The sequence below is a fragment of the Ahaetulla prasina genome, chromosome 10 (genome assembly GCF_028640845.1).
Source record: "Ahaetulla prasina isolate Xishuangbanna chromosome 10, ASM2864084v1, whole genome shotgun sequence".
In the NCBI taxonomy this organism is placed as follows: Eukaryota; Metazoa; Chordata; class Lepidosauria; order Squamata; family Colubridae; genus Ahaetulla; species Ahaetulla prasina.
In genome coordinates, this window is record NC_080548.1 from 14,945,915 (window position 1) to 14,973,725 (window position 27,811).

The 27,811-nt window shown below is 38.7% G+C and overlaps 1 long non-coding RNA gene across 2 annotated transcripts; it reads left to right on the forward strand.

Annotated features, from left to right (window-relative positions):
* LOC131204224 (uncharacterized) lies at window positions 1-26,002 on the forward strand. Of its 2 annotated transcripts, none has more exons than XR_009156554.1 (3): window positions 1-704; window positions 9,496-9,603; window positions 23,218-26,002. It is a non-coding gene; the product is annotated as an uncharacterized LOC131204224 (long non-coding RNA). The 2 variants fall into 2 exon arrangements; XR_009156555.1 differs by lacking the exon at window positions 1-704 and adding an exon at window positions 5,592-6,061.
* Window positions 26,003-27,811: the final 1,809 nt, after the last annotated feature.

Consider the following 27,811-nt stretch of genomic DNA (forward strand, 5'->3'; position numbering starts at 1 on the left):
GGGAGGGGGAGGGGAAAGAACGAGTCCCGGGCGCGGCGGAAGCATTCGGAGGCCCGCGAGGGAGGTGGAGGGGGGGGCTCGTGAGAGAGAGCCGAAGAGCTCGTTTAGCGAGCGGGAAAACGCGGCTCGGAGCTGGGAACAGCCTCCCGCCCTCCCCCCTCTCCGCTCCCTCGCCGGGGGCGCTTCTCAGCGAGTTTCAGAGACGCCAAGCCCAGCCGAGGCAGCGAGCGAGCGAGCTCCGGTGACGAGCCTGCCCTCCTCTTCGCCCAGAGCCAGGGGGAGGCGGCCTCGTTCCTCCTAGCCACGAGCCCCAGGGTGGGCCGCTTCCAGGCAGCCCTCCCCGCACCCCGCGTGCCTCCGCTTTCGGGCAAGGAGGCCTCGCCTCAGAGGGCCACTTTCCCTGACGCGCGTGGAAATAAACGAGCTTATCTGCAGCTCGCCACGGTGGACCCGCGGGCTGTTTTACACCCGCCTCGGGGATATTTCACTTCGCCTGGAGTAGTTTTAATGATAGTTTATTTTTTTAAAAAAAATAATAATAAAAATGACCCCCTCCCCCAACGCAGGCATTCACTCGCGGAACACCTGATCGCAGAGTGCAAACATTGGCTTAACGTCAGGGTTTGCCTCACAGATTGACTGAAACAAACGCGTTTTTCCTCCCCAGGAGGAGGACGTTTCACATGGCCGGAGCTTCTCTGGAAGTGAGTCAGGGTAGACACCCTTCCGATCCGAGAGAGAAGAGGAGTGGGGGGGGGAGAGAAGCGCCTAGTCCTTTTTTTTTTCTTTCAGGCGCTTTCCTTCCTTGTGGTACCGACGTCCCCCTTCATGTTGTCCAGCAGCAAGGTCGCCCTGCTTGCAAAAGCGACGGTCGTTGTGTAGACGGGAAAAGCACTGAAATGACGGCCAGGCAGGGAGGAGGTGAAAAGTTAGGAAAATGGGGTGGGGGTGGGAGAGAGAGAGAGAGCCTTGCTTTGGAGCAGAATGAAACAGGGAGGGGTTCCCTAAAATGGAAAAGAGGAGGGGGGACCTTGGTCTGGAGGTGAATGTGAGAAAATAAGAAAGCCACCAGAAGGAACCGATGGGAAGCGTCTCACCTGCGCCTATTTTTCTGCAATGGATCCGGGGCAGATTTAAGGTTTTTAAAAAGTCGCAATCCCAACACTCAGGCTTGAGTTCGCAGCGGACTTACAGACGAAACGATTCGGGATTTCGTCCTTAAGTCGAAACAACGGTGAATTTGGCAAAACCAAATCCAGCCCAGCCAGAAAAAGGGAAGGGTAGGTGGAGTGGGGGAGAGCTGAAACAGAAAGAACATAGGCATATTTGGGGGAACGAAAGTCCTACAGAATTCAGGTTGGAGTTTATTTGCTTAAATGGGGGCCAAATTTCCAAAGAGATTCGGCGACTTCCCCTGAACTCGTTTTCACCACCAGCCAAGCGAGGAAGAGACTTTTTGCATTGTTCCCACAGAGGCTGCTTTGGCAGAGCCCGTTTTTTAGGTGTGTCAGTGGCTCATTACTGTTCCCTTGTTTCTGGGCTAAGTGAACAGCAACTGAGATACATAATAAAGGGAGGGTTTTGTCAGTTTACAGCTGCCCAGAACTGTTAAACTATTGGCCTGTTGCTCAGCTTTGGCGAAAGTGGCTGAAATGCTTAATAAGAGTTGAGTGTCTTCAGATTCAGAGGTGTTTTGTTGGACAAAAGCTGGAAAACTTTATTAAAAAGGGTAAATCTGGCTTTCTAGATTTTCACTTAACCACACTTTCCTAAACCATGATCTTGTTTTTAAAGACTTGCAGACATAGTTAATGTATAAGAATGAGGCTTTGTTCACAAGGTGTGCTTGAACTGTAATCCATGGTTTTACAAATCACAACAGCTGAGCACAATGCATTGAATCACAGTAATTAATCACATTTTAGCCAAGCACTTTGTGCAGAGATAGTATATTTACATGTTATGTGGACTCCAGAAATTAGGTTGAGTAAAATCTAAGTACTATAAGCCTGTGATTAACATACCATACAAACATACTTACAGCTTAGTATTTGTGTGAATCTGGTCCTAATGCTTATTTTGAATTAGCATGTTGTAAAAACAACCATTGTATATTGTTGACTAGTTTATGGTTATTTAATGTATTTTGCGGTTCCTCTTGAGCATACCATTAATTTTGCAAAAAAAAAACCCTCATAGGTTTATATTTCTGCTTTCTTCATTAAATTCCAGTTTAAAAAGGCAAGTCTAATCTTGTCATATTTTGAAATACAGTTTCATGGAATCCTTTTACGGGAATCAAGCTGAATTAAAATTATACATACTGATTTTTTTGATCAAAATTTTGGATTTAATTAATTTCCCTTTCCTAATAAAAGTATCTGTTACCACTTCTTGCTTGGATATTTATTCCCATTGACAATTATATGTTGAGTCTGCTTCCCAGTTAAAGAAAATTAAGATTGTTCAGCTCTATTGCATAGCACTAGGACTCCACAAATCCTAACTCTGGATTTTTACCAGAATTTCATGTCCTCCAATTAAACTAGCTAGGAGATGGGCAAAGACAATGATTGGAAGATTTGTTTTTGACTGATTTAGTATGTCTTATTTACTCTATTAACCCTGAGAAATAGGGCAAACCCCCTAAGAATGTTCAAGTTGATTCTTGCTGGTTTTTCTCCTCCCATTTGTAGCTACAAAGGCTTCACATCTTCCTGTTAGTCCTGCTGAACAGAGGAGAGGACTGAGGATAATTCTCAGGCCTTGCTCTGCATTTCCCCCTCCCCCTTCACTCTTCCCATCCCCCAGCAAGGCTCCCATGACTTGCCTCCCTCCCATTAGTCCTGAAAAGAAGGCTCCCAGCTTTTTCTGTTTGGTTTTCTCTACCAACCAAAAACTCCTAGACCCAACCCTGCATCTGCACGGCTGATTTTGTTGTCACATCTAACAGCTCACTACACACACAACTGCTCACTGCTTTGGAAAACCAGCATATAGCTGCTTCATAACAATTAGCAATGGTGGTTCTTAATTTGTATTGAATGTGTTGTTCCTGAGATATACTGTTAATGTACAGAATATCCTTGCTAAAAAGTTCCGCCTTTGCAATTATCTTTATAATTTCTTCTGGTTCACCAAACATTTAACCTTTCCTTTAAAAAAAAATAATCTGTCAGAAATAAGAGATAGGCTTTTTGTTTCTTAATGCATATTTGGTATATTTCAATTATTTCCCCTTCCCCCATCTGTTGAAGCACAGAAGTTATTTCAACACAGATTAGAATCATAAATGTTAATGAAATGCTTGCAGGTTATGTATGGGTAGCTAGAGAGAATGTTTAACCAGTTTTGCGTTTTCTCTCAGCGGACAGATTACACTTGGTAACACCGAAGTAGGAGATTCCATTCATGCCATTAATGCTCATGTGGACACACAAATTCTATCAATTTTTTAATCACCATTGGAGCTGCAATTATAAACCCCTTATTGGGAAGTAAATCCCAATGAATTCAGTGAGGCTATTTTTGAGAAAAGATATAAGGGATTGCACTGTAAAATAGTTTTGATAATACATTTGTTATTTGCTGAAACACAAACCTCGTTAATACCTTCAAAATGAATATGATAGAAATGGTAGTGTATTTGTATGTTATATAGATAGGATCTATTTATATATGTTAAACTATGCAAGGATCAAGCAATTGCATATTAAGCATTAATATTCATTTTGGTTTTGTCTGTTTTTAAGATTTAGTATGTTGTGCAATCTCAGCCTGCTTTAATTTGCAGTTCAGTGAGTTGAGCAAACCAAGAAAATCGGTTAATTCAATAACCAGGTGAAATATATCATGAATGGAGCTCCATATTAGAATTATAATATTTATTACCTCAGACGGGTATCAAACTGGCGGCCTGCTGGCCAGGTGCGTCATGTGCAGGCCATAGCCACCCCAGCTCCACAAAGGGAAAGAACATCGTGAAACATCACATGACAGCAACATGATGCCATGAATGTGACACCCGTGACCTAAGAGAATAGTTTTTATAAGACCCTAACTACAATTTTGAAGTCTGAGGTGAATCTAGTTTCTTGTTGTGTTAAACCATTGTTTGCTGAACTATGATTTGTTAACCCACAGTTGTTTGTTTTCACATAATGTGCTAAATCAAACTGGCTTACAAAGAACAATTGCTAAATCTAAACAATTTGCTAAGCCAGGGGTCTCCAACCTGGGCAACTTTAAGACTTGTGGACTTCAACTGTGCTAAACCTAGTAAACATTATTGCTTAATATTATCCATGTGAACTTTGTCATTGATGTCACTCTTCTGTGTGACTTTTCAGAACTGAATTGAAAATGACTTTCCTCTAGTTACACATATAAATTTGTTTTATTTATTTATATATTTGTCATATTTAAGAACCGCCCATCTCCCTTCACAGGGACTGGTTAGTGTGCAATAAAATATTAAAAGCATAAAAACAGTATATAAATTTAAAAGAGACAAGGAATTGATTAAGAAGCAGGGGGAAGGCTTTTCAGGGCACCAACCAGCCCTACATTAAGCCTAACAAGATAGAATTTTACTAAACGGGAGTGACTGAACATTTGACCAAATGCACTCAGGCTTTACAGTTACATAAGAGCATTTTGCAGAATTGTTTGTTTTAATGACATTTTTTTTTACTTTTTGACTATTAGCATTGTTAGAAAAGCTTGTCTTCTCATACTGTATCCCAATTAGGTGAGTGTCATGAATACGATAAGGCCAATGGTCTGTAAAATATTCCCTTCAAAATAGTATTAATGAGCAACATACACTTTAGTTCATCAGTGCTTTTTGTACATTCTGATTTTAATTTTTATACATCAAAGAAAAATGGTTAACCACAGTTTGGTGGTTAGCTGTAATAATAATTTAATATACATATTTAAGGATGGACGTGACAAAATCATCACAAAGATCATATTTTCTTACAGGCAATTTAAGAGAATGCAAAGAAATACATATGGGATCAAGTGGGTCCGTAGATTTATTCTGCCCCATCACCAGTTTACAGCTGGGAAATAAGGATTAGATAGTTTAAAATTAAGAGATCTGAGATTTAAAATGAGACACATAGGAATCATTGGTTAGGATGAGAGGGAGAAGAAGGTAGGAGGAGGAGAAGATGATACATACTCTGGGGCAATCTAATGGAAAAGGGAAGTGAGGTAATTGTTTTGTGATTTGAGTGTTGGTGAATATGCCAGTATCATATTCTAATTAATCTTGTCCATGTCTTAGAAGAATATTTTTAGGGAGAATATGGATAAAATATTCCATGGCAGAATGCTTATTGAACATTTATAGCGAGAGACCATTACTTTATTTAACATAATTATTTATACATCATCAGAATCCCAGCAACTCTGGGCTTAATTACTCAGTGCAGTGATGTTTATGTCTTATTATGAAAATTTTGTGTTATTTTGGCTTTTCTAGTTTGAAAATTAAACTAAGAAATTAATTGTATATTTACGTGCAGTAAAAACAGGGATCATGGAAGAAAAGTGCAGATGGCAGGTAGATGAAGATACTTTGATTCAGGATTATTTGCAGTTGATTGGTTTGAATCTAAATGTTTTACCAAAATAACCTCGAAATAACTTTCCTACCCCAAATATATAGGATACATGCAGGCATTAGGAGTTGGGCTTAATTTACAAGTATCTTTACCTGAGGTTTAAAGTCACACTTAGATTTCCTACATTCTGTCATTACAAAATGGTAGGATTAAAGGTTACTTTGTACTCAGTTGCTTCATTAATACCAAATTTAGAGTTCATCTCCATGATCTAGTTTTAGCTATGGGCAGGGGTGGAATTCAGCCAGTTCAGACTGATTCGGGCAAACTTGTTGTTATGCTTTTCCGCAGTTCAGAGAGCTGGTAAAATCGACCAGCGGCTGGACCCGCCTGCCCCGCCCCACTTTATAATATTATCTTTTCTTGCCATGTGATCCAGCTAATCTCCGGGCCTCACCTCCATGCCTAGCGCACTCTGCTCACCAAAGGTAAGCATGCCGCCTGCTTGCCCTTTGTCTCGGGTCGGGGCCCAGGGACACGCCATGCTCTGGCCTTGCCCTGGAGCCTCTGCCCGCATTGGCCAGGTCAGGGAACGTGCCATTCTTCAGCTCTGGCCTTGGCCCAGAGCCACTGCTCGCTCGCCTCTGGCCTCAAACTATCAGACGGTTCTTAGCTGGCTGCAGCGGAGTTCTTGCAGCTGTCCTTGCCAAGGCTCTGTCACTCGCGGAGACACTCCATGGGTCAGCAGCGGAGAGAAGCAGCCGCTGCCCCGGAGAGCAGAGATAGAGTGGAGCAGGCCCCGAAAGGCTGCTCGGTCAACCCTCGCAACATGGCAGAAGCCATGCATGCGCACACACTCAAATTTTCAGCAAACTGGTTGTTAAATGGGTTGAATCCCACCACTGGCTATGGGGTGCCTCAGGGCTTAATGTTATCCTGACCTCCATATAGCATCTACATGAGGCTGCAATGAGCGAGAACATTTGCTAGCACCAGCTAGATATCACCAGTATACTGTATCAACCCAGGACTGAGCAGTTAACAAAGTCAAGGCTCTGTCTTAGTGTCTAATGGCTATGGGATTCTGGATGGAAATAAACAGGCTTAAGTTTTTCCTTAGCAAGACTGAATGGCTGGGGATGTGAATTACCCAAGTCCAGAGATCTTTCATCATTGGTTCCTGATCAGATTGTCAGATTGGTATATAATTTGGGGTTGTTGCCTGGATCCTGTAAGAAACGCAGGTAACACTTGTGGCTAAGAGGGTTTTTGCAGAAATTAGGCTTCCTTGTCCATTGTGAAACTGGCTTCTGCATTGACTGCTTGTCAGAAGGGGATCATATGACTCCGGGACATTGCAACTGTCGTAAATAGGAACCATTTGCCAAGCATCTGAATTTTGATCATGTGACCAAGGGGATAATGCAATGGTCATAAGTGTGAAAAACTTTTTTCAGTGCCATTGTAACTTTGAACGATCATTTGATGAACTTTTGTAAATCGAGGATTACCTGTAGCTATGGGTACATCTCAAAATGTCCATGTAACATTGCCACCCTGTGAGTTGCACTTGTTACCAATGTTCTGGGTGCAAATCAAAATGCTGTTCGTTATCTGTAAAACCCTGGCATGAATATTTGTGGCATCCTTTATCTCTGCTTGTCCTATATGATCCAACCAGGGTGGGTGGGTTTCACTTACCTTTGCTATTGGTTCGTTTGCGCATGCGCGCCACATCTCCGCATGCGCAGACTTTATTTGATGACATCCGGGCAGGTGGGCGGAGACTCCCACCGCTGCTACCGGTTTTCCCGAACCGGGCGAACCAGTAGCAAGCCAACACTGGATCCAACAGTTGGTATGCTCTGGGTCCCATCAGTTAGACAGTGTGACCTTACGAGACCTAGGAGGCATGGCTTCTCTATTGTGGTGTCTTGCCTGTGGAACGGCGTCCCAAAAACTGGGTTGGCCTTTGAGTAGGCTATGAAGATTGGACTTCCCAGCAGTGTATCTGGCCAGTATCTGGGAAAAAGCACAGTTATATGTACCTCATAGTAAGAGTTATGCGTCTGGCCCCCAGGGTGTTTTATTACTTTATCCTTTTCCTTTGTACTCTTGTGTTTTTAAGCTTTGATAGCTGCCCAGAGTTGCTTTTTGAGTGGGTGGTCATGTAAGTTGAATACATACAGTTTCCTACTCCATGCCTAGCATATGTTTAAGACTTCTCTGTTACATTTGTTCCTGTACTTGAAAAAGAACTCATTTTTCTATATTAAACTTGATCCATTTGTGAAGGCCTTCAAAGGTACACCTCACCTTCCTGGAGGGCAAACTTTTCTTTTAAGTATTGTAAGGCTTATTGAGTTCCCACTTATGGGGAACTGGGGGTTGCTAAGTGCCGCTATCTTATTTATTGGCAAGACAAGATTTTAGGATTTTAATTTGTAACAGTGGTATTTGTTGTGATATATATTTATTCTTTTGTACTGAACTCTGTTTTTGGCTGATCTTTGATCATAATGAAATGAAACAGAAACTTTTACACCAACAAGGATTTAAACTGATTTTCTCCCTCTTTTACACCGTTATCCCTTTTCAAATATCAACCTAAAACATAAGCAGATTCCAAAAGCCTTCACTGAAGAATAGCATGGGAAGCCTGCCTATGGTGGAAGAGCAAAACATGTGTCTATCAGCTGTACTTCGAACTCTCCTTTTGATTCAAAATGTTAATTTCTTTCCATCTGAAATTATATTTTGTCTCAAAAGTATCATAATGTTTTGACTTAAAACACTGCAATGTTTCAATTAAAAAAAACTATTTCAGATTGTTGAATCTCATCGATTTAATTTTTGGAATGATTTAGAAAATGCATTTTTGCATAGAGCCTAGCTATTCAGCATAACCCAATCAAGGAGTTGTGTGGATTGTTCTGGGCCAGTCAAGATCTAATCTTTGCTGGAATCTATACTCTGGTCTAGACAGGATAACAAGCTAGTCCAGGATATTAACAGCGCTTTGGATATTGTACAAAGAACATGTTAATCTTATGACAATACGATCAAGTTGTGTAGTGTAATTCTTGCAGAAATAGCCTAGCACTTCCTCATACTTGTCAGTACTCATGGCCCTGATGTGACTCTTTGCCTGTTATCCTGATCACTGTGTTAATATGTAATAATAAAAATGCCAAATCCAGTCTAAACATCTGACTGACTGCACAGTGAACCATAATAAATAAATAATAAATTGGAGAGCCAGTTTGGTATAATGATTAAGGTGCTTACTTAGAAACCAGGAAATTGTGAATTCTATTCCTACTTTTGGCATGAAAGTCGACTGGGTGATTATGGAGTAGTAACTCACAGTCAGCCCAACCCAACTCACAGGGATGTGGAGAAAATAGGAGTATTGGGTATGATTACCACTTTGAGTTACTTACAGTAAATGTGGGATACAAATCTAATAAATATTATAGGCCATGTATAATTAACATATTGCATATTATAGTAAACTAAAAGTAACAGTTACGGGATTCAGTTTTAAGTGTTTCAGGCATTTAATTTCTACACATATCCTTTCTGGAACAGAATCTGTTTCTCCAATAGACCTCTTCATGTGATCACCTTTCTCAAATGAAACTCTTATTTGAATGTTCTTTTTTATTGTTAAAAATTAATATCTTATTGCACATTACAAGTACATTTTAATGTGCTTATTGTGCAAAACTGAATATGATTTAATAATAGTGTTTGGTAAAGTCTATGGTAAAATAAGATCCATAACTGCTTATTGAATCTATCCTGACTCAACACGTTTCATAATATCTTTAGAAACAGCATTGGCAATTCTAATGTAAATGCAAAAATCTGCAGTGAAATAATGTCCTTTTTGTGCATATGTGCATTTGTGTATTAATAGATTTGACCAGATACAAATGAGGATAAGCTGCTGCAGCTTTACTCCATGTAGAAAAAACGATAGTAGGAAACTGAAGTTAAAGAGAAACTACTGTATTCTCTGAATTTGGTGAGCCCTCATGCTTACGTTATCTTAATCTTTTGTCCATTTTTTATATATATATTTAAGTTATACTCTTGTTTCACCTGTACTATATCTTTTCATAATCAATAAAATATTTAGCAGTTGCAGGATATTCATACCACACTTTACAGCACAACTTTTACAAGCCTGATAATACAATCTTGAGCAACTGTAACAAGATAACTAACATCTATGAGTTCAGTGGGATTTAAGTACACATGTTTAGTATTATGGCTGGATTCTGTAATCAAATGGAATGACTTGTTTGTTAATTCCAGCTAGACTGGCTCTAGTTCACATTCCAAAAATGTACTATCTATGTTTATAAAATATTCCCGATTCTTTTTTATTACTTAGTATGCTGAAATTAACAAGATATGAGGAAGCAAAGGTGACATAAAAGATAAATAAAAATACTATCCGGCCATGAGCTCCACCAAAGAGCAACTATTACATTGTCTAGCAACTGGGGGGAATTGGATATGCATGGAGCACGTTAGAGGCGGTGTGAAAATGTACCCTCATCCTTTTATATATTCTGACTTGTTTAAAAAAAATGGTGATGGTTTGTAAATCTCCCATAGCATAGCAATTTCTCTTCAATTGCAATTAATGGAAGGGGCACAGCTACCCCCATGGTACCCAAAGCAGAACAGCGGTGCAATAGAATTGCTGACGCTATGTCAGGACAATAGGTTGTCCTGCAGAGGATCTTTCCATTTCATCCTCCTGCACTTCATCAATGCGGAAAGATTGTTCTCCTCTGCTGAAATCCAGCACACCCTTATTTGGAAGTAATTCTCATTGAACCCAAGGGAGTCGGTGTTTGAGTGGATATGTATAACGCATAGCCCAAGTGGTAAAAGCAGATTGTCTAAATATCAGCCATTTGCTGGGGAATTCAGTCTTATACTGTATATCCTAAGATATAATAATATATTATTATATAAGATATAATAATATATCTGTATATTCCTAAGAGGACCATAAGGGGCGTGCATAAGCGCACAAACGTGCCTACCGTTCCTGTCCTATTGTTTTTCTTTTCTTCTTCCTATATATGTTTATATGGTTATATACTATATAATCTTTTTGTATGATGTTGTGACAAAATAAATAAATAAATAAAAATAAATATCCTGCTTGCAGACTTCCTATAGGCATTTGGTTTAGCCATGGGGTGGGGTGGGGGAAACAGCATAAGATAACCAAAAGATGCTAACTACTGGGTTAATAAAAATAGGCAGCTGAGTAAAATATATATAAAAAATCACATGGAGATGAAAGTATAATCATGAAAAAAATGTCAAGGAATAAGTTACTGCCTTTTTGTTGCATTGTGTTTTAAGCTGTATGCCATCCAGTCCCTATGAGTTGGGCAGTCTAAATATAAGCCATTGATCACCGGTTCAATTCTTACTGTCCTATACTAAATCAGGTATCAATGAATTCACTGTGGTATAGTATTTCAGCCTTAAGCAGCATGTAACCTCATGTTCTCAGGGCACTTAAATCCAATTGCTGAAGTAATTTGCTTATTTAAAATATAAATACAATTTTAGGTAAATATATTTAGGAATTTAGGTTTGTGGTAAGGAACATTTGGTTCTTTCACTGTCTCCCATTCTTGAACTTTCTTTTTAATTTACCCATAATGAGCAACTGCACTAGATTTGACAGGTTGAGTACTTGCTTTGGGATGAATGGAGGAATATACTCAATAAGCACACAGGGCAGTTTCCCTCACAGTGATGATTATGAAAAGTGGGATTTGATATTTAGACAGTTCTATTTAGACAAATCATTTTAAATAATGCATTACATTAAATTTGGCTTTAAATGCCTGAAGCTTCAACTTTTTCCAAATTAATTATTTTTTGGGAGCCACTGTGATGCTCAGATTTTATTAGAGTGGCAGTTTAGTGCTCCAGATACTATATCACACAAAAACATGTCCGTACTGTAGGAATAAGTCAGCTAGGAATAGCTAGCGCTCACTTTGGGTATTCTGTGATTCTTTGCACTCTTGTGATTTAGTTGGATTTATGGAGAGCAACAATATGTTTTGGTTTGATTTTGTAGCATTTCTGCATCTTTGTTATGTTTCAGCTGTATCATAACTCTATAGTAATTATCTAATGAATTACTTTAAACCAAAGTAATTAGCTCTTCCATTAATATATCTGCTATCTTTTGAAATGGAGCATTTTCTGTTGTGGATATAACAATTGCAAAATGTTGATTGATGATAAATATATTGCATATTGTCACTTATAGCTTATTAATATTTTAACTGCATTTAAACAATTTCATAGGTTAATCTTTATAGGAAGCAAGCATTATGCTAAGCCTGAGGTCTCCAGTAAAAGGTGCCCTAGGATGCCAAGATGCTTACAAACATCTCCTTTCATGTCTGCCATTTTTTTTCTGTTTTCAACTTTTACTTCATTCAAAATTACTGTAATTTAAGAAACAGGAAATGAATACTCCACAAAGCAATGTGTCAGCCTTCCATTTTTATTTTCAAGAATTCTTTAAATTCCTACTTGGGCCCAAAAGTTTTCTTAACGTATTAAAATGATGAATACCTGTAGTCCAGTGCTTTGTTTGAAAATACACCCATGTGTCCAGGAAAAGATCAAAGGCAAACAGGAGAGCAGAAAATATTTTTCAGAAGGAGTTGTTTAGAGGAAATGTAGGTGGCATTCTGGCAAACAGGTACTTTGTAACTAATTATGGCTGCCATTCTGTGAATGGGAAAAGCCATTCCCTAGAACCATTTTGGCCAGAGTGCCAAGAACATGTGAAACATGGACCCCTATGCTAATAGATAACAATTTTCTAACTATAGTAATTGGATTGACAGAGTTTTAAACCAGTGGTGAAATCTTCCCTGGTTTGCCACTGGTTTGCTGCCTACGCATGCGTGGTGTGTGCTGAGCATGCACAAATGCACGCTTTGGGTGGAAAAAGGCTTGGGAAGGTAAGTAGAACAGCGAAAGGGGTGGGAACAGCTATGCTGCACAATTTAGATTCACTACAAAGCAGGATTTCCTGCTTTTTAGTGATTTTAAATCACATGCCACAGCTAATTGTCGGAAATACTGGTTCCGAGGAACAGGTAGCTTTTTATCACTGCCGGTTCACGTGAAACAGTGCGAACCGGTAGCATTTCACCACTGTTTTAATCCAAGCTGGATTAGAATTTGGTTCAATGTATGAACCGAGCATTACTTCTTTTTAATGTTGTGATTTTGGGCAAAGAAATCACTTGCCTTCTTGCCTCTTCCTTTCCTCCTTGCTTTGCTTATCTTGTTTATTTTTTTCTGGTTTATGAAACTATACTTTCCTATGATATCTGAACTGGAAAACTGGCTTAACCATATTATTATTATGGTTATTAATATTAAAGACTCATTTTGAGGGAGTTTTATCAATAAGACAAGCATTTCACTTACAAAACACAAGAACCCATTTTCCAGTCCTGGGATGAGCAATTTCCCCCTGGGACCATATGAGAAACTGGGACTGTTATGGAGGGCCAAAACAGTAGGGCCATGAAGGTGTAGAGGCATGCACATACATACATGCACATACATAAATTGAAAACAGATAGTCGCTTTCAAAATAAAAGCAATCCACATGAACAGCCAAAAGGCCAGATGTGGCACAGGGCCCATAAAAGGGGGGCTCCAATCCAACCTATCCTTTAGCCACCATTTTCTCACAACTCATCAAGGAGTTTGTCATTGGAGGTGCTCTTCCAGGACCAAACTCTGTTCAAATGTTTGATTCTGTCAGTTTTTCTTACAAGATTCTGCTAGACTGGAGGAAAAAGTACATTACATTTTCGGATAGATACAGATATTTATATGTCTATATTTAAATTTAATATTATATTATATTAAATATAATATTATATATTATAATATTATATTTATATTAAATATTAAATATAATTTATATTAAATATTAAATATATAAATTATATTAAATATAATATAATATTTATATTAAATATAATCTTATATAATATTAAATATAATATATTTAAATGTCTATATTTATATAGACATTTTCGGATAGATATTTTTCATATAGGAAAAAAGAACCCAAACACTAAGTACATACTTGATGGACATTACCTTACAGATGACCCCCATCCCGTTAAAGACCTTGAAGTTTTCATGTCAAATGATCTAAGTGCCAAAGCCCACTGCAACTACATAGCAAAAAAAGCTCTTAAGAGTTGTAAACCTAATCTTACATAGCTTCTTTTCCAAAAACACTACACTACTAACCAGAGCATATAAAACATTTGCTAGACCAATTCTAGAATACAGCTCGCCTGTTTGGAACTCTCACCACATCTCTGACATCAATACAATTGAACGTGTCCAGAAATATTTTACAAGAAGAGTTCTCCATTCCTCTGAAAACAACAAAATACCTTATCCCACCAGACTTGAAATCCTAGGCTTGGAAAACTTGGAACTCCGTTGCCTTCAACAAGACCTAAGTTTAACTCATAGAATCATCTATTGTAATGTCCTTCCTTTTAAAGACTACTTCAGCTTTAATTGCAATAATACAAGAGCAACCAATAGATTTAAACTTAATGTCAACCGCTTTAATCTAGATTGCAAAAAATATGACTTCTGTAACAGAATCATCAGTGCTTGGAATACTTTACCTGACTCTAGTCTCTTCCTATAATCCTAAAAGCTTTAAACAAAAACTTTCTAATATTGACCTCACCCCATTCCTAAGAGGACCATAAGGGACGTGCATAAGCGCACAAATGTGCCTACCGTTCCTGTCCTATTGTTTTCTTCTTCCTATATATATATATGCTTATACCTCCTAATATTTACTCATATATATGTTTATATACTATATAATCTTTTTGTATGATGTTGTGACTAAATAAATAAATAAATAAATAGAATCATCTTTTGATTTTTTTTTCCAACTGACATTGTGAATGACAAGAAATTAAAAAATTGATTATTTAGTGTGGTAAAATTAACTGACCAATTGGCAGAAAAGAAAGGACTGATGCAAACAAAATCTATCCAAGTGTTCAGGAATAAAAAAAAAATGGTGTATTAATCATGATTTTCAGACAAAATTACAAAACCTTTGGAAACTTGAACCTGTAGTGCTGTTGCTTACCAAAAGTACTGTATATCCCCTACTTCGCACCTTTTTTCCACTATTAGAAAATGTGTACCCCTGCTCGTATAGTAAAAACTTTGGTTATTGTTTGCATTGTTTGTTATGTACATGCTAGAAAGTAGCAATTGACTTTCGGAAAACTGGCACCAATGCAAGGAATCCAAGTGTCATCTTGCTGATTTTCCTACATCGTATGCAATGCAGTTCAGACATTCCCAGAAATAATGTTATATAAAGAAAAGAAAGACCAAAAAGTGGGATATTCACATGCCATCCTATTGGATTGGCTTAAGAAGCCAAGTTGCAAATCGGGGGTAATTACGATCTTTTCCTGAATTAGAACTCCAAATCTTGCTTTCAATAACAGCATCTGGATTTCCCCGTAGGAAGAGGTAATACTTTGTTTACTCAATCTATTTGCCATATGTATATGATGTCATATATACATGACCTTATCACTTAAAACTTTTAAATAATTTATGATAGCTTTTCAATCCTATTCTGTGCATGCTTTTTGGAAGTAAATTCTGCTGTGTCCGAGGGGGTTTAACTGACAGACAATGGGCATTAGGACCATTATATTCAGAGCTCTTTAAATTGTTCCTGTTTTTTTTTTTTAGCCCGTGATAAAGATTGTTCTCAATGAAATTAGGTTGCAGCTCAGTTGTGAACCAGGTTGATTATTCATTCCTTTTATTACTGATTATAGCCTCCTTTAATTATTGCTGAATAAGGAATTATGCCAGTTTAATCTGTATAAATACAAATTTGCCTTAAATTATCCTGTTCAGAATTTTTTTTTTCATATTCTGGGATAGTTTTTGCTTGCTTTCTTCAGAAATTGGAGTCAGCCCTTCTGTATTACAATTACTATATATTTAATGGCAATATAGAACAGGACGTTTTCATAGAAGGGAGTTTGCCATATTATAGCTTTATAGAAACATGAAAAACTCAGAATTCGTCACAAATCAAACATTTTTAACATTATATCATTGCATTTTATGTCTCAAATGTCTTGTAAAACTTAAGATATAGGAAATCTGTAGTACGTATGTGATTAGTAAGTGAGATTTTCTTCCTTAAAATAGGCCTTTCCTTAATCCTGATTCTGAGAATATTCTTACTCCTTTTCACTGTGTGCAATTTTTTAAAAAGATGATAACAGATAAGGCTTTTCTCTAACATTCTAGTCATAGAATTTTACAGGATACCCAGTCAATGGTATTTTTAATTAGCTTGTGTGGCTTTCTACTTTATTTTTCTTTATTTCTGACTCAAAAAATATTTAAAGATTAAAACCGCATTTGTTAAATTAGTAGTACTAAGTTCCTTTCTTGTGAAAGAACCAGTAGGAATAATTAAATGAAAAAACCCTGAATGTTTTAAGTCAAGTTATAATCATTGAATGTTAGAATTTGCACATTTTGAAATAGACTCACTTTTTCTCATAGTGCTAAAGATTTGGACTTTTTTTAAAAAAAAAAAGATTATTGGATAGGAGGGATGGCTTAATCCTTTTTGCCTCTTTGATAATTTTGTACTGCAAATATGTCTTTGTCCACCTACCCACCCCCAAACCATATTTTAACTTGTTTTCTTTTTGCGACATTTCGGAAAGTATGGTTGAGATAAAGCTTAACTTACAAAGTCATAAGATGGATCGATACCAAGTGGGCAAAGCACCCAACTCTTTTCCTTTATGATTATTCCTTCAATTTATATTTTTGTGTTCTGGAATTTGCACCTGCAACCTATCTTCCTATACTGTTAATTTGTATGAATAGATAATTTCAAAACCTTTTCCCTTAGAGCCAGTCCATGTACACAGTAACTTGGAAAAGTTCACACTTCCTTTTAATGACTTTTGAAACCCAAACACTCCCATTCACTTAATACATTCAATGCTCTTATCTCTAAAATCTAAGGAGTGGTGCTACGGTATTAATACCTCAAGTATTAAATTAGTTATTAATGTTTTGAATCCAGGTGTTTTTTCACATGGTACAGTTCTAAATAGACTGTAAATCTGAATAGAGTAGGATTGTGTAAAAATTCTCTTCCCCAATGTTCCATTCCTGTTATCTCCTTGTCCATATTTTCTGTCTGCTTCATTTTGTTTGGAATATGGCAGAGTAGAATGTGTTTGGTATAACCTTAATCCTGACCAACATCTGGGCTCTTCTTTTTTTTTAAAAAAAAGCTTGTAACAGAGGCCTCTGTATATATTTGCATGGTTAAAGACTGAACCATTTTATGATCCAGAATAAAACATGATTTTGCTTTATCATAAAACAATATATTCAGATATAAATGAGAATTTATTCTAGTAATGTAAATGCATTATCAGTATAATTGATAAGATATTATTAAAATGCTCTTCCATCAGTTCAGAAGATCATAAAAATGCATTTTTATGTATAATTCTGTTTGGAAATATGTGCGCATTTCCTGGGAATAAGCCTGTTGAACACAGTGGGACTTATTTTAAGCATTATAAGCATATATTATATTGGTAGTCACTGAGATCCTTTTCTAAACTGTTAGTGCCATGTTTAATATTTCTGTAAAACAGAAACAGCAAGAGATCATTTATTTTTTTAAAAAATAAAAGGTTGTATTGACATTATAAATTGGATTAACAGTATAATCTGCAGCATATCTTCTAGTCAATAAATTCCATTGACTGAATTTATACTACAAAAAGGTGTGGTTTGTTTAGCAATTGCAGTCACACAACATAGGAAGCTTGTTAGTGTTAACTTTGGCTGGGTTTGTGTTCTGTGCGTGTGGTTTTAGCATGTTGAATGAACCTATTTCATTTGTATAGCTTATGAATCAGTGCATTGTGTAAACCTAATAATGAGCGAGTTCAGTAATCAAGTTAAGCCTGTTGCTGTTTTTCAGTCCATGGCTTTTTGAGCCAGTTGCTACGCAAAGTGTCCTTTTTCCATTCCCAGGACCACCCCTTGTGAACATTAAATGTGAGAAATTGGAGGCCAAGGAAAGAGAATATATATAACATTAAACTATTATCTGAGTTATGAGCTACATATGAAGATGGTACTAGTATGAGCTGCTGAACAGTTGCTATGTCATGAAATGGTGGTGAGTTAAGAATCAATGTAGCGTGGGCTATTTTCTTTTCCACTTAAATCATTTCCACTATTAGTGTAACGTAAAGGTAAAGGTTCTCCTTGCACATAGGTGCTAGTTGTTCCCGACTCTAGGGGGAGGTGCTCATCTCCGTTTCAAAGCCGAAGAGCCAGTGCTGTCCAAAGACATCTCCGTAGTCATGTGGCCGGCATGACTCAATGCCAAAGGCGCATGGAATGCTGTTACCTTCCCACCAAAGGTGGTCCCTATTTTTCTACTTGCTTTTTTTACATGCTTTTGAACTGCTAGGTTGGCAGAAGCTGGGACAAGTAACGGGAGCTCACCCCATTACGTGGCATTAGGGATTCGAACCGCTGAACTGCCGACTTTTTGATCGACAAGCTCAGCATTTTAGCACTGAACCACCCTACTATTAGTGTACACTATTAGTGTAAAAAAGGTAAAAAAAGTCCCTGCAGACTTTACTTCGCTAGTCATTGCTGACTATAGGGAGTTGTGCTCATCTTCTTTTCAAGGCCATTGAGTCAGCGCAGTCCAAAGACATTTCCACAGTCATGGTGGCCAGCATGACATCACAAGCACTGTTACCTTTCCACCAAAGTGGCACCTATTTATTTACTCACATTTACATGCTTTCAAACTGCTGGGTTGGCAGGAGCTAGAGTGAGGACGGGAACTCAACCTGTCGCATGGCACTCTGGTCTCAAACCTAGATCTGTCGGCTTTCCAGGCGACAAGCCCAACCTAGGCTTCCTGAGTCAGTAAAACACACGAGTAGTCCCAAAATCTCTTTTATTGCAACAGCTGTGAATTCTGCTCATTCATAGATGAGTCCCAAATAGTTGTAAAGAGTCCTTTGGGATAAGGCTGATAATCACCCACCTTTATCTCCCTTGACACGCTGCCAAGGACCTAATTGGCAAAGCCACAAGGAGTCCAGAATCAGACTTTAAACTGAACAGAATTAACAACGTTGCTTCCTGCAAAGACCAATGTGCCTTTGCTCCTCTTTTAAGTCTTATGGGAGGGGCCAATCATCTCCAAGCCCTACTCCCGAGTCATCCCTTTTGTTTTAACTGTTCTTGCCCTCTGGCAGTTCTGTGCATGCGCTCCCCCTGTTCCTCTGTCTCACTGTCGTCCAACTCTGGGGGCTCCAGAGGCAGCACATACCTCCCAGATGGTCCTTTCTCTGCCTCCAACGCAGAGCCCGTGTCTGAGCCTTCCCCAGACTCCAGGACTGGCCCATGTTCCTCCCCAACTCCTCACTGTCCGACTCTGCTGCCAGCACCACAGGCCGCTGGCAGACCACAACACCCAGCCTCTTAACAGCTGAGCCACAGATGTGGCTCTAGTATGGTGGCTGGTAACAAATAGACATGGCTTGAAAAGATAAAATATTTGACATATATTCCCCTTCAAGATGCTCAGCTCCAATTTGGAATAACGTATCTTTTAATATCTTCATTAAATCTTCAGTAAAAAAGCAAATTTGATGCGTTTGCTTGGGGAAAGGCGTTCTATAAGAGTATTATGTCGCCACAAAGGCCAGATGTGTTGTGCTCTCTGTTGATGCGTTTGTTCAGGATGATACCAAGCATTTATAATTTACATAGCATTTTCTTTGACATGCATTGTGATCTGAGGCCTTTTCAAAGACTTATGCATCAAAACTAGTATTTTGAATTGCACTCAGGATAAAATTGAGTGCTTAATGTTGAGTGCAGTTCCATGTTGTCTCTATTTCTGACACGCTCCTGACATGTTCCTGTTTCATAGCTTACCCAGTGTTTTCTGGCTCTCAACTCAGTCCAGCTCAGCTGCTGCTCAAAAGCCTAAGATATCCATTAAAATAAATCAAAGAATTATAAACAATTCCTGTGCAATTTACTTATGTGCATATATACATAGATACATGCACTATTAGAACATAAAATTTGTATAATATCCTTTGCCTAAAGCAAAGGGATATTTAAAAATTATTTCATTTGGAGAATATTTTTTTTATTTTTACAATAAGAAATCTTACATATTAGATACAGCTACTTTTGGCAAATCTTTTTCTTTCAAAAATCAGTTCCATAATCACTGCATGCTCACTCCTTTAGCAATAGCATTTAGACTTATATACCATTCCATAGTGCTTTAAAGCAGGGGTCTCCAAAGTAAAGCTGGCTGAGGAATTCTGGGAGTTGAAATCCACAAGTCTTAAAATTGCCAAGGTTGAAGACCTCTGCTTTAAAGCACTCTCTGAGCGGTTTACAAATTTCAGCATATTGCCCCCAACATTGTGGGTCCTAATTTTACCAACATTGAGCCAGGATCAAACTGCTGGCTGTGGGCAGAGTTAGCCTGCAATACTGCATTGTAACCACTTTAACTGTTTTAGCGTTTGAATTCCATTCCAAAAACTAGATGACTAAAGGAAATATGCTAAATGAATACATGACAAAGAGAGAGAGAGAGGGAGAGAGAGAGATGCTGCAAACTGGTTGTTGCTATTTCATTGAAATAAAATACTCTCATAAAGCTTTGCCACCATTACTCTAACTTTGGCATGTATTGTCAGGAGCACAAAATTTAACCATAAGTGCCTGCTTTGATCAGAAAGCTAATTTTTATTACTGTTGTATTTGCAAATGGTTGCCCACTGAGGTCGCTATATGAGGAGTGGATATATTTGGAAGAATTTTGCATATTAAATTACTTTCACCAAGATTCACCAAGGTTTACTTGAGAAACTTCAAACCTGTTGAAGGTTTAATCTTCAACATTAACATTAAAAGTACAGTATATCCAACTGAAAAATACATGACTTTTCCTATTCCACTAAAAGCAAAATGTGGAAGACTAATTCATGTTTTCATTTTCAGTTGGAAAGCTTTGACCTAATCCATTTAATAGGCTGATTATAAGGATAAAAATTAAAACTAGGTGGCACAGTTTCCTCTGCATGTTCAATCAAGGCAATGCAAAATACCTCCCAAATGTGTACAGACTGCACATCATTAGTTAATTACACTGTACACATTTTTTGGTATTAAAATGGCCATAGTGTGATTTGTTTTGGAATCCATACATTGGCATTTAACTTAGTAGTTATGAAAATAGTATAGAAGTAGTCAATACTGCCTTAAACCAACATAGTGGTTGGGTGCAGGGATCTCCAACCTTGGCAAGCCTGGTGGACTTCAACTCCCAGAATTCCCCAGCCAGCTTTGCTTTGCTGGCTGGGAAGTTCTGGGAGTTGAAGTCCGCCAGGCTTAAAGTTGTCAAGGTTGGAGACCCCTGGTTTAGTGTGTGTGAAATTGTTCAGTACTTCAATCTGCAGCAAATCTGCTTTCAAGGGAATTTCAAATTGGTGTCTCATTTTACAAAGTAATGCTAGTTTCATCTATTATTAGACATTCCATTAAGCAACACCTGTCTTTCTTATAATTGAAAATACGCTTTATTTTTTCTGGATGTTCACGTATGTAGCATGTAATGTAAAATGAAAAAAAAAAGTGGTAAAATACGGTCAGTTTAGTACAGCATATAGTGTGGGTTGGGTTTCTTCTTCATTGTCTTCTGTTCAAATGGATGTTTATACACCGTGCTTCAAAAGCGATGTTGAAAGAGGAAATTGAGTGAGCCAATACGTTAAGAGTCCAGATCAGATACTGAGTTGGCCAAAATATTGGTAGAGAAGGTGAAGGTGGGCTATTCTATCATAATTTATTCTTATTTGTCAGTGACTACCATTACTCAGTGCTGGGGTTCAGGCTTTTTTTAATTGCATGAATTAATCTTGGGGGAGGGGAATCCTTTCTTGCAAACATATTCAAACGTGGCAAAAGAAAACATTAAAAAAAAACCCTCTGGTGGACACCAGCTGTATTTTTCTTAATTTGCTTGGCTTTATTGACAATTGCATCCTCGCCTTGGTTTCATGTTACATTTGCATTTGTTTTTAAAAACTGAAAGCCACCTGAACGATTTTGACTATTGGATGGTATATAAAGAATGATAATACAGATTTTTCTCCCCTCAATGTGTTTGTTAAGCTGGGAATGTGACAGAGTCATTTATTTTATTTTTATTTTTATTTATTTATTTTGTCACAACATCATACAAAAAGATTATATAGTATATAAACATATAAACATATATAGGAAGAAGAAAAGAAAAACAATAGGACAGGAACGGTAGGCACGTTTGTGCGCTTATGCACGCCCCTTAGTCAACAATAATATCAACTTTAGTCAACTCTGTTGATATGTTGGGATCATACAGTAACATTTTCAACATTGCTTCGTGCTGCATTAAAGAACTGTTTAATGACTATTTGCAGCATTCGCTGCAGTGGCTATAGTTGCCAATAATGCTAAACTACAAATTATGAATTATAAACCATAACAGGCAGGGGTGGGTTCTACTTATCTTTACTACCGCTTCGCAATGGGGCCGTGCACATGTGCTTGCTTTGCGCAGAAGCTTCCTGATGACGTCCAGGTCAGTGGATGGAGCCTCCCACCGGTTTTACTACCGGTTCTTGTGAACTAGTCCAATCCGGGGGGCAGCCCACCACTGATAAGAGGTAGATTTAGCACGATGAATGAATTGGGTAACTTCTTTTATACCCCAAGTATGAAATGGATTTGTGTCATATTAAGCTACAATATATTTTGATAAGTTGGGTTTAAAGTACTTTGTCTAATCATTAGATTTTTAGAACATGGTTTAATGTAAGAATTGAGACAATTCTAGCTTATTTAGTAACCATGACTATACCATGATTTTAAAAGTGCAATCATAGTCACATGAACCAACTATTGTATTTTTAGTATGTGGCTTACAGCTTTGTGTAGTGTCTTATCCCAACTATTTGCAGTATATATAGTCAAACCATTTTTAATACTATGTGGCTTAATGTGTATTTTTTTGAATATAGTTTCTACCATCAGTTCTGTTAATGGAAGTCAGCAATGGGAGTTAAGTTGAAACCTTACATATTTCAGTGTATAAAATTTATAAATACTAAATGTTATGCTTTATCTTACGTTAAAGTGCAACAAAACGTATACTTCTTTTTTTTCTAAAGAATTCAGATTTACATTCACAAACCTCCTTAGTTATATTATTGTGCAGGTTACTTATTGCATATAAGTAGCCAGTTGCCTACAGATATAAAATTTGTAAAGGAAATGAAAGTAATTATTTGAAAATAAAAAGGTTCCCCTTCTGTCACAAAGTAGTGGACATCAATAACAGTAAGAAGAAATACCAATGTACTGAAAATGATGAAAGGCTTTCGTTTAATTACAGGTTTTCAGGATACATGGATAAATCGCATTCTGGTGTGAGAGAGAAGTTCCCTGAGGATGGGGTCCAGCACAAATCCAAACGCTCGGAAGACTAAGTGACCGACCCAGATTGTGAATGCTACTATATGGATAAAGTACAGGTAGTCCTCCACTTACGACCACAATTGGGACTAGAATTTTCATTGCTAATCAAGGCAGCTGCGAAGTGAGCCATGCCCAAGTTCACAGCCTTTTTTCTTGTGGTTGTTAAGCGAATCACTGCAGTTAAAACGAATCGTGGCTGTTAAGCAAATCCGGCTTAGCCCACTGACTTTTTTTGTCAGAAGACAGCTGGGAAGGTTGCTGATGACATGACCCTGGGACACTGCAGTCGTCATAAACACAGGCTGGTTGCCAACTCCCAACTTTTGATCATGTGATTCTGGGGATGTTGCAAAGATTGAAACTGCAAAGACTGGTTGTAAATAACTTTCAGTTGCTAAATAAATGGCTGTAAGTGGAAGACCACCTGTACTGTTAAGTGTGCCCAGCTGTACTTGCACTTGCATGTAACAAAGCATGTATGTGCCGTGACAACTGTCTCAATGAAGTAGCCTTCATCTCATCCTTTGTATTTTGAGTATTCCCATTGAATCCTCTTATTATTATACCATGCAAGAGCAAACGTCAACTTGCATAAAATAGGTTAGGCTTGATCACCTGTTATCTTGGAGGGTCATGAGGGCCTGGAATAGGCAGTAGAGGCAGGATAGCAAGGGGTTTAGCAAATTTCATATCAAGACTGGATGGAGAACACTAATTCTTTAGTAGAAAAGTGCACTAAGAGAGTTGCAGCTTCATCTATCTCTTTCTGTTTCTCTTGTTTTGAAGTTATGTAAACATTTTGGAAGAAAGATATGTTATTCTGCATGCTTAGATGGAGATCTGATTTATGGGAATTTTTATTAACAAAATGCACCAGTAAGGGCACAGAGGTCAAACTTGATTTTGTCACGTGACATATTGTGATGGTTTTTTACCTTTGCAGAGCTGGGGTGAGCTTGGCCTGTATGTGATGCATCTGCTCTGCAGGCTGTCAGTTTGACAGGCCTGAATAAGGGAGACTGTTGTTGTTGTGTCCCAGGCCCAAGTAGGTAGTAGTAGACGCACTCAGTTCAAAAACAAACAGACTTTATTAGAACAGCTGAAAATTAACTCATTCTCAGCGTGGTCCAAACTAAATCAAAGCAAATTCTTCCTAACACAATTCTTCAGTCTTATCAGCAACCTTGGTCTAAGTAGGCAAACTGCCAAAGGCTTTTCTTGGCAAAAGTTCAAAAGCAGAAGATGCCGACAAGAAATAAATGCAGCAAGACAAGGAGCAATTCTATCAACGTTTTCCGGCAAAGAGCCCAAACGTCGTTGCTGGTCTTTTAAGCCTTATGGGAGGGGCCAATCATCTCTTGGCCCTACTCCCAAGTCGTCCTCTTTGCTTTAGCTGCTCTTGCTTTCTGGCAGATCTTCTCATGCATACATTAGGAACAGGCTCCTCCTGTTCCTCTGCCTCACTACTGTCAGCCTCTGGAGGCTCCGGAGTCCGCATGTCACTCCCAGATGGCCCTGGCCCAGGGGTGAAATGTTCCCAATTCGGACCGGATCATTTGATCCGGTAGTGATGGCGGCGGGTGGTTCGGAGAACCGGTAGCAAAAGTCCCTGCTCCCCCTTCCCCCTGCATGCCCAGCTGAGCCATGCGATCATCAGAGGTTTTTTTTACTTTTAAAAGCATTTTTTCTTTGGCCGAAAAAATACTTTTAAAAGTAAAAAAAAAAAAAAGTTGGCCACGCCCACCCAGTCACATTACACTCCCCCACCAAGCCACGCCCACAGAACCAGTAGTAACAGATTTTACATCTCACTGGCCCCACCTCTGCCTCAACGCAGAGCCCTCATCCGGGCCTTCCCCAGCCTCCAGGACTGGCCCATGTTCTTTCTCAGCCTCATCGCTGTCCGACTCGGTTGCCAGCTCCGCAGGCAGCTGGCGGACCACAACAGTTGTATACCATATGTGCATGGTTGAAAGTAATGATTTATAACCATCAAGTGATGGTCCCCAGGACTGATGATGGTTGAAGCTATTGAATGGTGATGTGAGACTCCCAAGTTTTAACAGAATAGTATTTGGGATAGGTGGGTGGTATGCTGGTAAGAAAATTATGGTCCAAAATATTGTAAGGACTGAATTCTGCACCTAATAAATAAATACACTTCCACAAATATGAGGCAAGCTAGGAGAAATATTAAATCCAGATTTTTTTTTAAAAAAAGTTAAAAGTGTTCATTTTCTGATCCAGAGCACCAGTTTTGTAAACCTTCAAACATGTCATGGTAAAAAAAAAGTGTTGCATGTGCATATTTTGTGTGCTTGTAGTGTCAAAAAGCAAAATTTAAATTAACCAGCCACATAGTTTTGCTCTTTAAAATTCAGAATATTTTCCAAGTCTGCTCTTGGTCCTATATTTACTGTTCTACTCAGGTTTATCATTCTGAAATGTCGGAGTTGCCCTTTTTCTCCAGGTTCATTACTATACATGCTTTTGCCCTGATCTTATTTCTGAACAACTAACATCAAGAATATTTAGGAGGCCACAAAACCAATATATTACAGCTTTTTTTAAAAAAAGGAGTTTCACATTTGGCCCAAGATCTCTTCTATTACTTTTCTCCCTGCTTTTCCTTTGCATTCCCTTTTAAAGCCCCTGCAGGTTGAGGTTTATATTACAGGAACAGAATGTGCTGTACCTTAGGTTCCACTCCATCTGTCTTTACCGTCATCCGTTCCAGGTTTTGACTCTCGCAAGTCTAGGACTGGTAAAATAATAGATTTCCTTGACTTCGGCTCAGTCCACTTTCTCGTCTTTTAATATGCAGCCTAAAGTTTTGGAAGTCAGTCACTGTAAAACCTTAATCGAATACGGGTATTCATTTGAACTCTCTGATAGGCCTTTAACTTGGTCTCTTTTCCCCCAAACCCTCTTGTTAATTTTCAGGGGCAGCGCTGCCCTCACCTTGAAAATCCATGTCACTCTTTGAGCATTACAGTTTGCGTTCCGCAAATGGATCGTTGCCTTATGTTCAAACTCCACACCAGTTTGCACTGTTAAAAATTTCTCATCCTGCCCCTCCCCCCCCAAACCCAGCCCTGTACCAATGTGGGGAGAGAAGGCAGGTTGAAAAATCCTGGGTGTGGGGGGGTGGGTGGGAGTGGGGATTAGCCCCAAAAAGAAACACAAGACTGGCAGCTGCTGTTGGCCAGTGGAGAGTCGAATACATTCCATGTTACTTGCTCACTTTTCCCAGCAATGAGAAGCATAATGGAGGGGGGGGAAAGAATTAAGTGTCAGAATTCTAGTAATGAAGAAAGGAAATTCACAAAACAAACCATTGGAAACAGCAGCATTATCTGAAGCTCAGCACTTTGCCATTCCCCCACCCCCCCTCCCCAAGTATTTTGGGTTAGTACATAATCCAAGTGAGCCCGGACTCCATGCCACATTTTGTAAGTCACTCTATTCTAAATAATAGATGGCTCTCCTCCTTAGTGCTGCTGCTATCTCAGAATGCTGTGCCTTTGAGTAAAAAAAAACACACACACAAAAAAAACACACCACCCAGCACTCTCCTAAGTATACCTCTCTAATTTTCTTCCTTCTCTTCCCTCCTTCCACCCCTTCCCCACTTCTCTTCATAAACCTTCTTTAATACTGTATTTTTCCATCCTCTTGTTTTCAGGGTTAGAAGCATTTATTTCTGAAATGTTACCCTATTCCTAGTAAGGATTCCATGCCATGTTTGCAGCCTGCTTAGGGGCCAGGGATAATTCTAACTCACTCACTCACACTCTCTCTCTCTCTCTCTCTCTCATTCTCTCTCCTCTCTCTCTCTCTCTCTGTGTGTGTGTGTTTGTGTGTGTGTGTATAAGAGCTTGTGCTTGTCCCTCTGCCCACACTGAAGGAGGGAGTCAGGAGTGTGTGTTCCAATCCCGTTTCCATGTCAACGATTCAGTCCACATTTGCCATCACACATTTGGCAAAATGTGTTTTAAGAGAGAAACCCTATTCCTCTCTTTTTTAGCACCCTAATCTAGACCAGGTTTCCTAAACTGCCTTGATGCTGTGTTAAGTGGCAGGACCACTTTCATGAAACTCAACTTTAATAGGAGCCAACCTAGTGGTGGTGGCCTGTATTGCCATCTGGGAGTCACAAGCGAACTGAACTGTGGTATCAAAGCAAGCAGGAGCTGGCATTGCTCTGGAGGCCATGTGCTCAGTATCCAATGAAAGGAGAGGAGGACGAAGTGCCTTGCATTCAGGACCTGGCTGTCCTAAGAAAGGAGGAGCCAGAGCCTTCAATATCTTTCCCATCCGCTCTTAAGCTGCTGGCTTTCCCACTCAAATTGCCTGAAGTATTTCTAAACTCCCTTTTACCCAAAATGCAAATTTGCACACGTTTTTAATAATGTACACCAGCAAAAAAAAAAAAAAAAAATACAGCCCACCAGAGCCAAAAACAAGTCTTAAAAGATACAAATCATGCTACATTCAGCCTGGGACTGGTA